A 15,483-nucleotide genomic window follows, 5' to 3' on the forward strand; every position below is an offset into this window, starting at 1 on the left:
TCGTTCCATTCTTCGCTGTGTAGTTCTCAGCTTCTCTTCCCTTCTTTTGGTAAGTGCCCAAATTTCACTTCCATAAGTCATGGTAGGGAGTATACATTGGTTCATTATTTTACGTTTCAGACAAATTGGGATATTGTTCCTCATTCCTGATCGCTACTATCCAAAATTTATTCTTCTCTTGACTTCCAGCCATTTATCATTATTACAGCTAATGACTTGTCCCAGATAAGTATATGACTCCTTTTCAATTACCGCTCCTTCAATCATTATATCCCTTTTTGTGACATAATTGTTCATCATTACGTTTGTTTTAGCCATATTCATCTTTAGTCCAAAATCCTTACTAACATAACTGATTAAGATTTTCCTTTAATTCTTTGGGATCGTGGATTATGACCACAATGGCATCTGCAAATCGTAAATGGTTTAGGTACTCTCCGTTCACATTGACTCCTTTCTGCGACCAGTCTAAAATCTTCTGAAAGCTTCCTCAAGGGCAGCAGTAAACAACTTCAGAGATTTTGTCTCCTTATTGAACTCCTTTCTCAATTTTAAATTTGTTATTGTCTTTGTCTAGTCTAATAAAGGAGGTAGCGTTCTCATATATTTTCTTCAAAATCATAATATATGGGGTATCTTCTATGCCCTGTCTTTCCAGTGCCCGAAACATTGCCTTATGCTGTATGGAGTCAAATGCCTTTTCATAATCCACAAATGCTAGGCATAATGGTGTTTTATATTCATTTGCTTTCTCCATTAGCTGTGACATTACGTGAAGGTGATCCATAGTTGAGAATCTTGTCCTAAATCCAGCTTGCTTTTTCGGTTGATTCTCATCAAGTATTCTTTCTAATCTGTTAGTAATGACCCTTGTGAACAACTTGTAGATGTGGGATAAAAAGCTAATTGTACTATAATTTCCAATTTTTGACTTATCTCCTTTCTAATGCAGCTAAACTATGATTGCATTATTCCACTCCTTAGGCGTCACACCTTTTCTAATGCATTTTGTGAAGAGTCTTGTCAGTTTTTGCGTCATGTCTCTTCCTCCCAATTTTAACAACTGTACGGTAACTTCATCTTCCTCCGGGGCTTTCTTGTGCTTCATTTTCTTCAACGCATGTTCTACCTCATCAGGAAGGATATCAGGTATGTGTTACTAATTTGTGATCCATCTTCCCCACTGCTGGCATCATTCCCTCGCTGCTTGTATAACTCTTTATAGTAGTCTTCTGCTATTTGAATTATGTCTTCTCTGCTATTTATAAGTACACCATTGCTATTCTTCAGTTATTGCATAACTCTGTATACTCAATTTTCTCCTTGTCAGTGTTTTCTTGCTCTTCATTTGTCGTCTTCGGTTCATAATGACAAGTGTTTCTTGACTAATTTTTTCTTCTTTGGTCATATTGCGCCATATATATATATATATATATATTATGTTTTGTAAATTGCCTGTATTCTGTGGTCAGTTTGTTTTGTCGAAAACCCGAGTTTAAGGGAGAAAAATACCACGTTACCCTCGACTGAGATCGACTAACTCAGCCACGTTGTGAAAAATACTCATAAAAATTCCTCGTGTCATTGACGGGATTCTAACTCAGGTCTTTTCCACCCGGTGTAGGGGGGGGTATACAAACTGTGCTACCTACGAGGGCAACCTTGGGGCGTGGTGTTCCGGAATGGCAGTAATAAACTTACAAAAGGTGACATCTTGCTCTTGTGGACAGCACAGTTGCTATAATCACTGGGTAAGAGGCCAGATGAACAACAAAATCACAACCCACCAGTAACACACATTAACTGAAATTCTTTTGCCTTTACAGAGTTTGTATACGACACAGAGTTGGGGGAATCCCCAGTGCCTCTTGTAATGTAACACTTAACAACACCACCACCACCACCTCTAGCCTTGCCGATCATCAGCAGTGCCTTCAGGGGCCATGGCCTCGTGTTATGTTCTAGAAATGCCAGTGTTCGGCGGTCCCATGCAAAGCGCAGTTTCTTTTGTCTCGCAATGAGCATAACTGTCAGCCTGCGCATAGTCGATGTGGGTAGTGGTCTTGCTATTTCTGCGTTGTACTGGGTGGTCAGTTGGACCGCTTTGCTGTTTCGCTGCAGTGTTCCGAAACGAGACACTGCGCTCACCACTGGGTTCGAGTGCATGGCTCTCCCACGTGAGACCTTTGGCTGGTTGTTCGACCGCTGTTGAGTCATTTACGTTACACTCGTGACACCTCTGAACGGGCGCACTTGTTATGTTGGCTGTTGTTGAGATACTGGTGCCTGCACGTCTTGCTGCTACAGTCATTCCACGTTCGAAGTTGGAAAGATCTCCATGCCTACATATTCCTCGCTGAAAAATCGATCATGGCCTATGCAAACTGCAGTCTTATATCAGCCGTTCCCAACTTTGAGCCTTCACCAGCATCGTAGAATAGTCCATTCCTACAAGGGGTGTTGCTAATGTAGAGCCGACACATTGTACATGCACCCCCCCTCACACGCACACCCAAGGACCTCACCTTCTGCGTCATTTCACTCGGAACTGATGCTCTGCAAAACATTCAGCATAGCGAGTGTATTTTGAATCTTGAATGATTTACAGCGAAGTTTGTATTTGAAAGAGATAATTGAAAAGTAAAAAAGTTTGTTAATCTATTTGTTATGCTCTAGCTACATTGCTGAAAACTCCTTTTTTGTACACAATATTGCGAATCGTGTCGGTCGTTGTCACAAAGAACAACACGATTGACTATTTGTCCCTGATATTTGTTGAATCAACGGCCTCTGTAGCCGAGTGTTCAGGAGCGGAAGTGTTGAAATGTTTTGAGTAGACCGGGGTTCAAGCCCCTGATTGCTAAATACGGTTGATTTGCCAACCCGCAATGGACCAGCGTGGCAGAGTATGGTCCATTTTTTTCCCCCCTGAACATAAATTGTTGAGGAGGCTTCCATCCTACAGTGGGTTGATAATGGCTGCAGTTTACCTTTTATTTTTATTTGTTGAATTATCATATTATAAGCCGTATCAGAAACTTTTTATTGAAAACGAAAGGTAAATCGTGGCCGTGATCTACATCGAATATTATGCGGTAAGCAGCAATGATATTATCCTGTTTCGCGTTAAAGACCGAACATTTAAACGATGACGTAGTCAGAATTGTATTTCTGTTGTTCCTGATTGCATGTCAGCAACCCATAAGCTACTGGAACTATTCTTAGTTCACGTTGCTCAAACCACGTCTATGCTTCGGCGTTAGTTACTAAAGCAATAAAGAAATTGTAATATATAGAGAAGAGAAACACCAATATCACTTCGCCATGCTTAGTTTGTTTCTTGGAAAATGAAAGATTTCGCATTTGAATTAGTGTTTCTGTTTTGGTTGATCTTTCATATTTTATCAGGTGACCAAAAATGTTTTTGCATATTTTTAGGGTAAAATTAAAACACACTGAAAAACAATGAACAAGAAACACAGCATTGTTCCTTGTGATCATTGGTCATTCATTATTAAAAATAACATGTTTGTCACGTATAGTCGAAGCGCACAGTTTGTTAACTTGTGTACAGTTTGTTAAAAGAAGACAAAAACATGTTTGAATTTTATTTTATTATCCTGCAGGTAGACAGATACCAAGAGCTCGCTCTTTTATTCGAGTCAAATGAACAGGTAATATTTGATATTGTTAATATTGAACAGGTAACTGTTAATATTTGATTTACATAAGATTCACTTGTGCTTTTATACAAAATATGTCTAGTCTTTATTTCTGAGATATTAAACACTAATCGTGAATTACAAAATATAAAAGGAAACTGAAATAAACCTCTAAAAAGAAAACATCTAAAGCAGATGTTCAAAATGACTTCTTTTTTTTTTTTTAATGCAGCATTCAGCGAGACGAATCCAGTTTTGAGAAACTTCCAACGTGTGAATTCCCAGTTCATCTTAAGTGGTAATATACGATGAATAAACCATGGGTTTCATGGGACTCTGCCCTCTTACACAAACTAAGGGTGTGTGGTCCGGCGATCGTGGTAGCCATTGTACAATGTCGTTCCGATCGGTTATTCTACTGCCATATTTATAAAGTCAGAAACATCACGGGAAAAGTTGGCTGACACAACGTTGTGCATAAATCATAGCCTCTGACAATTTTCAAGGGTATCTTCCAACAGTTCCCACAAATTGTTCATCAGAAAATAAAATGAAACTGAATATTTTTTTGTTTATACTCCTGGACGAACACATCTTCAGAGGAATTCACAAGATAGAGAATACAAGAAACAGAGTCGTATTTGGCAGTTGTACGATCTTGTACCCGGTCATTGAAAACGCGTGTACTTATGCACCCTGGCGCCTGATCGTTCGGCTACGGTAGCTTGCAAATGTAGGTATGCTATTCCAGAAAGCCTTGCTCGAAAAAAAAAAAAAATAATAATAATAAATAAATAAAAGTAAGAACCAAAAAGAATCTCCCCAAGAACTCCATACCGAACATTAAAGTTAAAAGGTATGTTGAAAATGAATTCTGACAATCGTATATGGGGTTTCTTCGGTCCAGGCATAAGTTTTTATAGAATTAAAAATTTCATTTCTCATACAACATAATTTATGTGCAACCGGAACATGGCTGAGAAATTGAGGATCACGCGTACATCGCAAAATAAGCCACTGACAAAGGTGTCTACGTTTATTCATATCTTGTGGTAACAATTCTTGTACAGGCCGTGAAATGGATATTTCAATTGCTGTTTACGTAATATCCTCCATACACTTGCAGATGAAGCATTTATGCTACCTGACAACCTTCTAGTACTTGTGGTAGGAGCTGCTTGTACATAACGAAGTATTTGCTCTTCAACATTTTACAGTTCGTAGAAATAAATAAATACATTTTCTGCTTATAACTCCGGGACAACCACGAGGTCAGAGGAGTTCACAAGATAGAGAGAATACAAGAAACAGCACCGTATTTAGCAGTCACGGACTTGAACCCGTTCACTTACGGCACGTGTACTTATGCACATACGCGCGTGACCACTCGGCTACGGCGGCCTGAAATCCTTATGTACCAGCGATTACTGGTAATGGTTTCAGCTTAACAGTTTTTCTATGTACTTTTTCGAAAGCAGCAAATATTTTACGATTTGGTGCTAGTTGAGTTAAATATTTAGGCGCATCTGCGAACAGCAGCTACGAAATTCTTAAGAACCTCACCATAAATTAAAATCACATCAGTTAACTCGACAAAAGTAAACAGATTTTTAGTGCACGCCCTCGTGGGTGATACAGTTGGTGGAATCACTGTCCTCCCCACACCGGGTGTAAAAGACCCGCGTTTGAGTCCTGTCGATGATGTGAGGGATTTTTATGGGCCTTTTCACAATGTGGTTGAGTTAGTCGGTCTCAGGCGAGGACACTATGGATTTTTCTCCCGGAAACTCGGGTCTTTCGTACAGCAAAACAGAACACCGACTACAGAACACACAATTTACAGACAGTATATGCGGAGCAATATGGCCTTTGTCGTTGATGCTCATAAAACCCTTTTACCATGACAAACAACATCACAGGCACCCATAATATCAGTTTAATAAATACCATACTGTAAACAATGATTCAGCTTTGTGGAATCTCTAACTCAAGTGAAGACATGTTGACACTGCTATATGTACTTAGCACACTGGTTGCTCACAACTGAGTTATCGGTATGATTCATGTACCGTGTTAGGCCCTCTGCTGTTTATTATCTTTGTAAATGACATGCTTTCGACACAATCGGGCAACAGAACTGAATCTCGACTTACGTAGACGATGTTAAGATTTATAGGGTCATTCGAAGCAGAAATAACTGTATTGAATTAGGAAAGGACATTGATAAAATATTTAACTGGATTCAGAATTACCATTTAAATCTAGATAAATGTTCAGGAATTGCCATAAAAGTACTTATTTACCAAAATCATCCAAACAAAGATTTAGAGATCTCGTTTTTCAAACAAGAGATTTAGGAATAATTTTTTAATATCATAAAAGACTTAATGCTCATATTGTTGCAATCAAGAAAAGGGCCAATGCCTACCAGAGAACAGGCCACGTCACGAAATCAAGATGGCTGCAATAGTAGGCGTTACTTGAATGGCTCGTTTGGTCTAAGGGATATTAAGACAATAAAATTTCGACATTTACAATTATATTTACATTTTGGACCTATCTATTAAACAAAATTATAATGGGAATAACGTTAGCCCCGAAGATTCTTTCTATCATCAATTTTTAACTGTCCCACTCAATCCCCAAGACATCAAAGTGAATATTTATTACACAAACAGGATAATTATGTAATTTTAACACTAGTAACTACTGTATTGATTTATTTAGCTCAAATAATATTCTTAAAAAACAGTTTAGAAATATATTCTTAAGATTTGGTTTTTTGAATTGTTATTTACTGATGATCATTTAATATTTATTTTATATTTACATTGTGTTAAAGAAAACCTCTTGCAGGATTATTATTATTGTATTTTACTGTTTGGGGGTCAGTAAATTTATTATTTATTTATTTACTACAACAACACTATTCATGTCTGTGTTGGGATGTCTGTTTTGTACTATTTAAAGCCACCTTTACAGCTATATTTTTAAAGGACATTTAATTAATATAATAATTAATTAAATTAGCAATATAAGCTATTAATTGTTAAAATGTTAGTAGTTGATATTACCACATTAATATCAAATATTAACGATCTTTGCTCAGACGAACTTGTTTGGAGCAACGATAAATGTAGCGTGATCATTTATGCGGAGAAAAGAAAGAAAAAAAGAAAGCCGCTTTCCTGTTGAGAGAATCACTCTGTATTGCTTTCCCCCCAATTAAGGAGCGCAAGAGAAGAAAAAGGATGTTCGGCTCGCAATGCTCTTCAAAGCCTATTGTTTGATAGGTTTTATCAGGTCTTCTAAAGTAGTGATGGACGATAAGGTAAGCTGGAATTATTCTTCTCTCTTCTGCTACTTGTCTGGATTACGCCGATGTTATCTGGGCGCTTAACTTCACTACTTAACGGCCTTTGCTGGAGCTCCTCCAAAAGAATAGCATCAAACGTCTATGCAGATGTAAATGTTTGCTTTCATAATGCACCATATGCTGCACCACTATGCTACGTACAATCGAACTGTTACATGAATTAAACTTGGTATGTCTGCTCATTTTCTTCAAATACTTGCTCATATTGGTTTAAACCTATTCTGGACACACCTGAAAATTCAATACAGAAAGCGAGGACCAATTATTTGAATTTTTGTCATAAAAAAAAATGAGACTTTTTAACCAGTCTTCCTGTGTAATTCTTTATCCATCCATATTCTGTCTGTCTGTCCATCCGCATGTAACAACTCGATTCCCAGTGGATATTTTGTTTGTTGCTATACGTGATCGGAGAATGAATGGCCAATATGGAGGATGTGCAAAAACGAAATATTCTCGGTTCGCGCATTTGAAACTCGTTGCTTTTTTTTTCCCGAGGATCTCGTGTTTTTGTTATCAGTTTACTAATTAGATAGATCACAAATTATTAATATTTGTTTATTGTATTAATTAGAGCAGAAACGTGAAAAATGTTATATTTCGATTGTTATTAAAATCCAAGAATAAGAAAGTAAAGCGCATTACGAAATCGTGGTTGCATACTGCGATCTGAGGTACAGTGGCTATTTCTTTAATTAATTACATACAGAGAGTACAGTACGGTTGTATTACAGACTTGTGATTATAAAAGTATTACAAAACATCGAGTGAATATTAGTTTGTTGAGGTATGTGCAGTGAGGTGAAAACAACTACTTTATATTATTATTAGTTTATCAAATAGCAATTAATTGTTAACAAGACAATTAGTTATTTACTTTTCACTTCTGTTAATAATAATAAAAAGGAAACATTCAATTAATTTAAAAAGTCGACCACCCCTGAAATGTAACGCCCTGCCTAATTTCTCTCTCGTTTTTAGAGTACGTAGCCTAACAAGGACCCTTGTAATGTCATTCGGTTGTCTGTCTGTCTGTCCCTCTGTCACAGCATTGTATCACTGGAACTACTCAACCTATTGACTTGAAATTTTGCATGGGTTTGTACATCATGTGGGCCAAATAACGCCATATTGATCGTCGTTGACAAAAATTTGTCTGAGAAATGGGGGGGGGGGGTGTAAATTTTGGGGAACAAAAATGTTGTCAACAACCTATAGCTTATTATACACCGTTGGAATGAGCTCAACGAGTAGGTTTAAAATATAATTTTAAAATATTTTTAAAATTATAAGTGGCGGCGCCAGACAGGAAAATGTGAGTAATTTTCGTCTATCTCCTCTATTTCCATCTCTAATGGAGCTAAAAATTACATTAGCTATGTGTTTTTGTGTTAAAATTAAAAAATACAATTTTTTTATTGCACTTCGATAGCGCGCGTCTTTGTACTAAGTAACTCATTTTGGTGACAAAAAAAGTTGCTAAATAGTTAGTTAATAATTCTATAAAGGTCATTTATAAATTTTGCGACGAGAAGTATTTTTTAACAATTTCAAAGCTGGAGTTGTCCCGGCAAGGAGGTACTCAGAGAGCCAGTGTTGAGGAGGCGGTGGTGGGGAGTCTTTCACTGCCCTCACCTGCCAGTGGCTTCTCCCCCAAGACTTTAATCGCTTCTCCAGGAAGAAGTCGGAATCGCTTCTCTCACCCTTGTCATTCACAACTGGAAATACTCATAGACAACGTTTTCGTTAGTTCCTCAGTTTTAGGCCAAGCCGCGGTACTAGAAACCTTTTTTTTCAGTTACCACAAAACTCTATTTGAGATACTACACTAAAGACCATTCGTGACTACGGACCCTTCATGCTGAGTGCCCGGCACTCAGTAGGTGACCGATTTATTTGACAATGCCTCATCTCCAACTGAATATTGTACATTGAATATATGTATCTTGTTTCACTGGTAAATTTGCTATATAAGTGCTCTTATTTAATCTTTCCTAAAATTCATTGTAGGGAAGATCCAGTCAAGTTTTCAATGACTGAAAGACTGTTATCGACTGTAAGAAAAGTATTGTCTGTAGAAAGAACAGCAACAACACTAGAGAATAGCGCACGTGTTCAGGAAGCAACGATGCAAACTCCTACCAAACCTGTAAAACGCCTGTGTCAACAACGTAGTTTAAGGAAAACACCATATTAGAGAATTCTTGTGCAAGATTGTTTCCATAGGGAATTCACATGTAGTAAATATTCGTGCGTGAGAGAGAGAGAGAGAGAGAGAGAGAGAGAGAGAGAGAGAGAGAGAGACACACGATTTTTATGAACCTTTAAAAAAAAAAAAAAAGTTCTTTTAACGGATTAGTTTGCAGATACTCAAGCAAGCAGAATGTGTGAACATGTGCCACTGAAAATCTTCATCGAATCATGGAGACGCTAGTCCCTTTCAGTGGAATGGTGTGCCGAATTTATCTGTTTTTGGGGACTCTGTCTGGTACCTTGTATTAGCGGCGAAATTTCGAAATCAGGGCGTGTGTGTGTAGGTTCGTGTTGAGACCTTTAAGCGTATGCATGTAAAAACGTCTTCCCCTCTTCACACTCCCAAGATATTTTCATGTTTGGGAGTGTGGAGGAGGATTTTTTATTATTATTATTATTATTTTTTTTTTTTTCTAGCTAGATCTGCAAATAAGACCAGCAAATCAGAATGTTTCATAATGAGGGATTTTAACTTTCCACATGTCGACCGGAATTTGTGGGTTGGTCACACTAGAAAGACTTTTGTGAATTATCACTTTATCCTTATCACTTTTTCTTAGATGACTGTTTCTACCGCAGCATGTTAGAGAGGCAACGAGAGGAAGCAATATTCTTGATCAGATTATCAGCAGTGATTATTCATGGAATAAGAATCCACAAGTAAAAGTTCCAATGGGTGGCAGAGATCACAGTGTGTTAATGTGGTTTGATTTGATTTGATTTTTTATGGCGCATTGGCAGTTAAGGCCATAATGCGCCAAGTCAAGTGTTAATGTGGAATTTAATCAAATACATAATTGCTGTCAAGGGTAAAGTGAAAGGCTTTTGCTTTCACTTTATGAGTTCTTTTTTGGAAGAGTCTTCCATCTGGAGGTGGATGTGTTGAATAAATTCAAGGGAGAACTAGACAAATTCTTGGAGGGTACAGATGGGTGAACTGTTTTTTTTTTTTTTTTTTTTTTTTGGCTGATGCTGTATAAGCTTTATATGATGTCTTTAAATTGAGTGCGTTCTATGATTGTTTTGCGGAATGCAAAACCAATTTGGGGGGGGGGGTGGAACCACACAACCCTTATCCCAAAACGACTAACTTATCCACAACGTGGGAAAAAAAAAAAGCCCACGAAACTTCTCCATCATTATAAATGTGACCAGACCTAGTTGTAAGAGTTTTTTATTCTCGTGTGATTATCAAAATATTCTGTTTATACTTTGGCATAATCAGGAGTGAAAACCATGGAAGTGACAACTCCTGGTCACAAGAAACTGCACTATAAATTCATAACGTTGTTGTTTAGGGTGGGTATAAAATAGTTGGAGTGATCTGCATACGTGAACAGCAACATCTTACTAAGTTTTTTGTAGACATCCTCAGGAACCTGCCAAAATGAGGAAGGCCGTTGCGTTAAAAAAAAAACAAAAAAACACCTTTTCTTTGCTATATTCGTGTTCAAAGTGGCGTCTAGCGATGTTTGAACACCAACCCTCTGATTCAGGGAATGATTATGTTAAAAATGGCTTCAAGCCTAGCGGGAAGTTGTGTCAGCAGAGTTGCTAGCCATGGTAATGAGTCTATCCCGTGCTGATGCAACTAACACAATCCACTCTAACAGCTTATTCCATTTTCCTGCATAAGGAAAAAATATTAAGTCTTTGTTGACCACACGTCTGACTTAAATTGATGGAGATAGATGGTGTTTCGTTGTAGCCCAAGAGCAGTAATGTTTTTAACCGAATAGAGAGAAACAGTCAGTCATGAAACGCCAATATTCTATGAATATCGGGGAACATGATGACGTTCAGACACAAGGGATGCGGAATTTTCATATGGGTAGTATAATGAGTAATCCTCTGTCCTTTCTGTATACATTGTACAGAAAGGACAGACAAGAGAGGAATAATTATAAACTTGGTTAAGAAGCACATAGAATCTAGGCAGTGCAATGTTGAGTCAGTTTGTGATATAAGCACTGAAAAAACAAAAATGAGAGTGGGAATGTCTTATAGGACAAATGACTGTGATGAGCATAACGAACAACTATACAGACAAATAGAATGGAGAGTAAATCAGAATAGCTTATACTGAGGAAATTAACTTTCTATATATATACTGGAACTTGTTAGGTTGGTCACTCACATAGTAGCAGAATTTTTCTGGATTTATTGAATGACTGTTTTCTACACCAGCATGTTAGAAAAGCATTACTCTTGATCTGATTATCAGCAATAACTTTTCACGTATTAGGAATATGCAAATAAAAGAACCACTAGGTGATAGTGATTACGGTGTATTGATGTGAGATTTACTTAAAGATGTAATTGTCAAAGGCAGAGGGATAGGCTTTTGCTTTCGAAAAGATGACTACAGTGTTTATAAATTCTTTTCCGTGAGACCAACTCATGATGTTACCGACTGAAAATTGAAAGTGAGAAGCTTTCAGAAACGTAATCATAGAAGCTATTAGATTTTTACACCAAATAAGTGATCTCGAGGTTTAGAATTAAATGGATGTCAGATGAGGTCATGAAAATAGAGGCAGAGAAGAAAAATACATGGGATGCGTATAAATTTTCAAGTGATATATAAACCTAAGTATAAACTAGTCTGCAATCAAGTCACGAAGGAGGTCAGGCAAGCTAAGGCATATTATGATAAGTCTGGCAAACAAATGTAACAAAGACCTGTTTATTTATGTTAATACTAGAAACAAAGGGATGAATCACAATAGTCCACTAGATACGAATGGTATAACGGTTAATGATCCTGTTCGGGTTACTGATAACTGAACAGACATTTTGACTTTACATTCACACGTGAAGAATTTTTTAGGGATGGGGGATGCCAGGAATATGACATATTCTAACACAGAGCTAAAGTGGAGTTAAAATTGTTGAATCCGAAAGTAAATAAGCGCCTGGGACTGAGGTAGCAAACCTTTAGCCATATTATGAGAGCATCCTTGGATTCAGAGCAAGTTCCAGTGGATTGGAGATCTGTGAATGTCTCTGATTACTGATTAGCATACCCTGAGTCAGGGTATGCTACTGCAACAAATCTAGAAAAATTAAACAGATGAACTGAGAAGTAGCAATTGAAGTTTACCATTTAAAAATGCAAGGTACTTTATACGGATAGGTTGTAATCCCAAAATAACATACCGACTGTATGATATTGCACTCAACGTATTAGAGAACGAAAAAGACAAGGGGGGAGGTAATTATGCAGTAAGATAGGAAGTTTTTTTTTTTTTTGAGCGGTACAGACAGGCTGTTAAGACAGCTCATGCAGTTTTTTCAATGGTATGGTATACGAGAATTTTGCCAGCAGAGATTGGGGGGAAAGGGATAATTCTTTCCGGGAGAAGAGCAACGAGATCAATGAGGGGGACTAAGGTACTATTACCATGAAAGACCTCATTTCTGAAAAATTCTAAGTCTGAAAACCAGGCACTTGATTTGATTTAAGATATTCAAGGCTCTAAATGGAGTGAAAAAAAGGTAAATGTTGATAGCATCCCTCCTCTTACACAAACGACGAGACGACACATAAGGGGGCATACATTTAAATTGAGGAAGGATGGTTGCAAGATCGTTGGAACAAACTTCCATCTGTTGTTCTGAAAGTGGGTATTGAATAAATTTAAGGATTAATTAGACGAATTATTATTAGAAGGGACTGACAGGCGATGCGGAAAGTGTTTACTAATAATCATGTACAACTATGCCAAAAAAACTTCTGTAGGGGATGACATTACAAATAGAAGTATAGCTGGACCCTAGGTCAGAAGTGCAAGTGCATATGAACAAGAAAAATCTGAAAAAAAGTAGTTCCATGAGATCAAAGAGGAGTTCTACCACGAGAAATTTAATCCCCCAGCGATAAGTAGCTCTCGAATTTCTGTCCCCCATGTAAATAACCTTAAATTTGAAGGCATTAAATCTGTGTCCAGTTTTCAAACCATATTTGCAACCGATCCCAGTAATTTTGAAACAAGGTGGCCTTCTATCGGTCGTAAGCCACCATTTTTTTTTTTTTTTTTTTTTTTTTTTTTAAATCATTAGCAGACGTTAACATCTGCTAATGATTAAAAGCACTTCTGCTCTCTTTCCCTCGTCAGTCTTTAAGGAAGATTAAAAGATGAGATGTCTCAATTCTGATCCCTTAGAGATCAATGGGATCACCCAAATCAGAGGCCAGCGCTGATCCCTTAGGCATCAGCGTTGACCTCTCTTTTGGAGACTTGGTTCACCTTTAAGACAGTCCACTTACCCGTTCTCTCCTCTCTTTTAGCCAACCTCTGATCCAACGAAGAATCTAACCAGTAACCTCAATTTGTTTCAGTTTTTATAGTATTTCTTGCATACAGATGTTTTATGACTTCGACATAATTTATTATCACATTGGTCATGTAAGACTTCTTCACAAAGACACGCTGTAATCGATTAAAGATACGACCCCTATTGAGATGGTCCTGTATCGCTTAACTACAGAATTCGTGATCTTACACACACTCCTTAAACTTAACGATAGTGTGGATAAGATCACTTTTTCTCATCTTCTATGTGGAGACATTAGTGATTCTCCGGTCTTATGGCTCGTTTCGGAGTCTAACTATAATCTCATTAACGTTATCAATGGGTTGATGTATTCGCATACCATATTTATAACAAAATGCGTACTATCCACCCTTGAAGTTATACCTTCCCTCAGCCTCTGAGTTAGTCGATCTCAGAAGAGGGTTATATAATGGTTTTATTATCCTGAACTGGGATTTTTCTTCCAACAAACAGGCAGATCGATCACAGAAATAGGCAATTTACAAACATAATATGCGAGGTGTGTCAATAAAGTAACCCAACTGATGCTGTTGTTGCCGCCATTTTCGATGAGTTTTTGTAAATAAGCGAACTGGTATGTTGTTGTTCAAACTTCCACCAACAGATGATGGCACCTCCGTAGCCAGGTGAGCAGGAGCAGCAGTGCGTAGCATACGCTTCTTGATTAGACGGGGTTCGAGCCCGTGACCACCAAATACGGAGGATGCGGAAAGGTCAGGGAATGACCACCGCATATCCCCGGAGCAATATGGCCTTAGTTACTAATGCTCCTAAAAACCAAACAACAAACAGATGGTGGTACAGAGATTGGCCAGTAGGCTAACAGGTTGCAAGTAACAACTAGTTTCGTTAAGAGCGCTAATGATCTGTGTCACTAATTTACAATGGAGTGTTGTTGTTTAGTTTTTAGGAGCATTAGCAACTAAGGCCATATTGCTCCGGGGATATGCTGTGGTCATTTCCTAACCTTTCCACATCCTCCGTATTTGGTGGTCACGGGCTCGAACCCCAGTCTGATCAAGAAGCGTGTGCTACGCACTGCTGCTCCTGCCCACCTGGCTACGGAGGCGCCACAATGGAGTGAAACAAACGAATATGAAATTTTGCTTTAAACTGGAAAAATCTGCAACTGAAACGCAAGAAATGTTAAAAACTGTTCATCGTTGGGATGAAATATTAGGTCGTACCAGTGTGTTTGAATAGTACAAGCGGTTCAAAGACTGACGTGAGGATGTTCGTGATGACCCACGAAGTGGAAGTCCGTCAGCCTCTTGGAATGAGGATGGAGTTGCAAAAGTTCGAAAATTTGTGGCAAGAGATCGTCGTTTCACTCTCAGAATGATGGCTGGTGAGTTGGTTATGAACAAAGAGATAACTTGTCAAATTTTGTATGAAGAATTAGGGAAGGTCTGTCAAAATTTGTGCTTCACATCTCACGGATGTGAAGAAGCAACGAAGAGTGTAATCATCCGAAGACTTCATCCAGACTTGTCAAGGCAGTCCTAATTTTCTCGACTTTATTGTCACCCGGGATGAATATTGGGTGTTTCAGTACGACCCATAGATGAAGTATCAGAACATGCAGTGGACTTCAAAATCATTACCAAGGTCCAAAAAAGTTTTTGTTTACAGAAGTTCAGGATTAATACGATGCTGATGATGTTTTTCCACAAAAGTGTGTGGTTCACAAGCATCTTTTATCTGAGAGAGAGAGAGAGAGAGAGAGAGAGAGAGAGAGAGAGAGAGAGAGAGAGAGAGAGAGAGAGAGAATGAATGAATAAATGCTGCGTTCTACGTACAGTTGCTTCAAAGGCAATTGAAGTGCACTTCCTGAGTGAGGCTGCAATTTCGAGA

The 15,483-nt window shown here is 38.0% G+C and overlaps 1 protein-coding gene across 2 annotated transcripts in view; it reads left to right on the forward strand.

Moving 5' to 3' along the window:
- larp (La related protein) overlaps positions 1 to 15,483 on the forward strand; it is a 467,832-nt gene that overhangs the window by 100,763 nt on the left and 351,586 nt on the right. The window contains exon 3 of one of the 2 annotated variants that reach the window (XM_090369301.1): positions 3,627 to 3,674. The exons of the other annotated variant lie outside the window; for it this stretch is intronic. The gene's annotated coding sequence lies outside the window, so the exon portion shown is untranslated. The remainder of the gene's footprint in view (positions 1 to 3,626; positions 3,675 to 15,483) is intronic. 2 annotated transcript variants of the gene reach the window in all.

The sequence above is a fragment of the Mastigoproctus giganteus genome, chromosome 3 (genome assembly GCF_048544385.1).
Source record: "Mastigoproctus giganteus isolate SK-2022 chromosome 3, ASM4854438v1, whole genome shotgun sequence".
NCBI lineage: Eukaryota > Metazoa > Arthropoda > Arachnida > Uropygi > Thelyphonidae > Mastigoproctus > Mastigoproctus giganteus.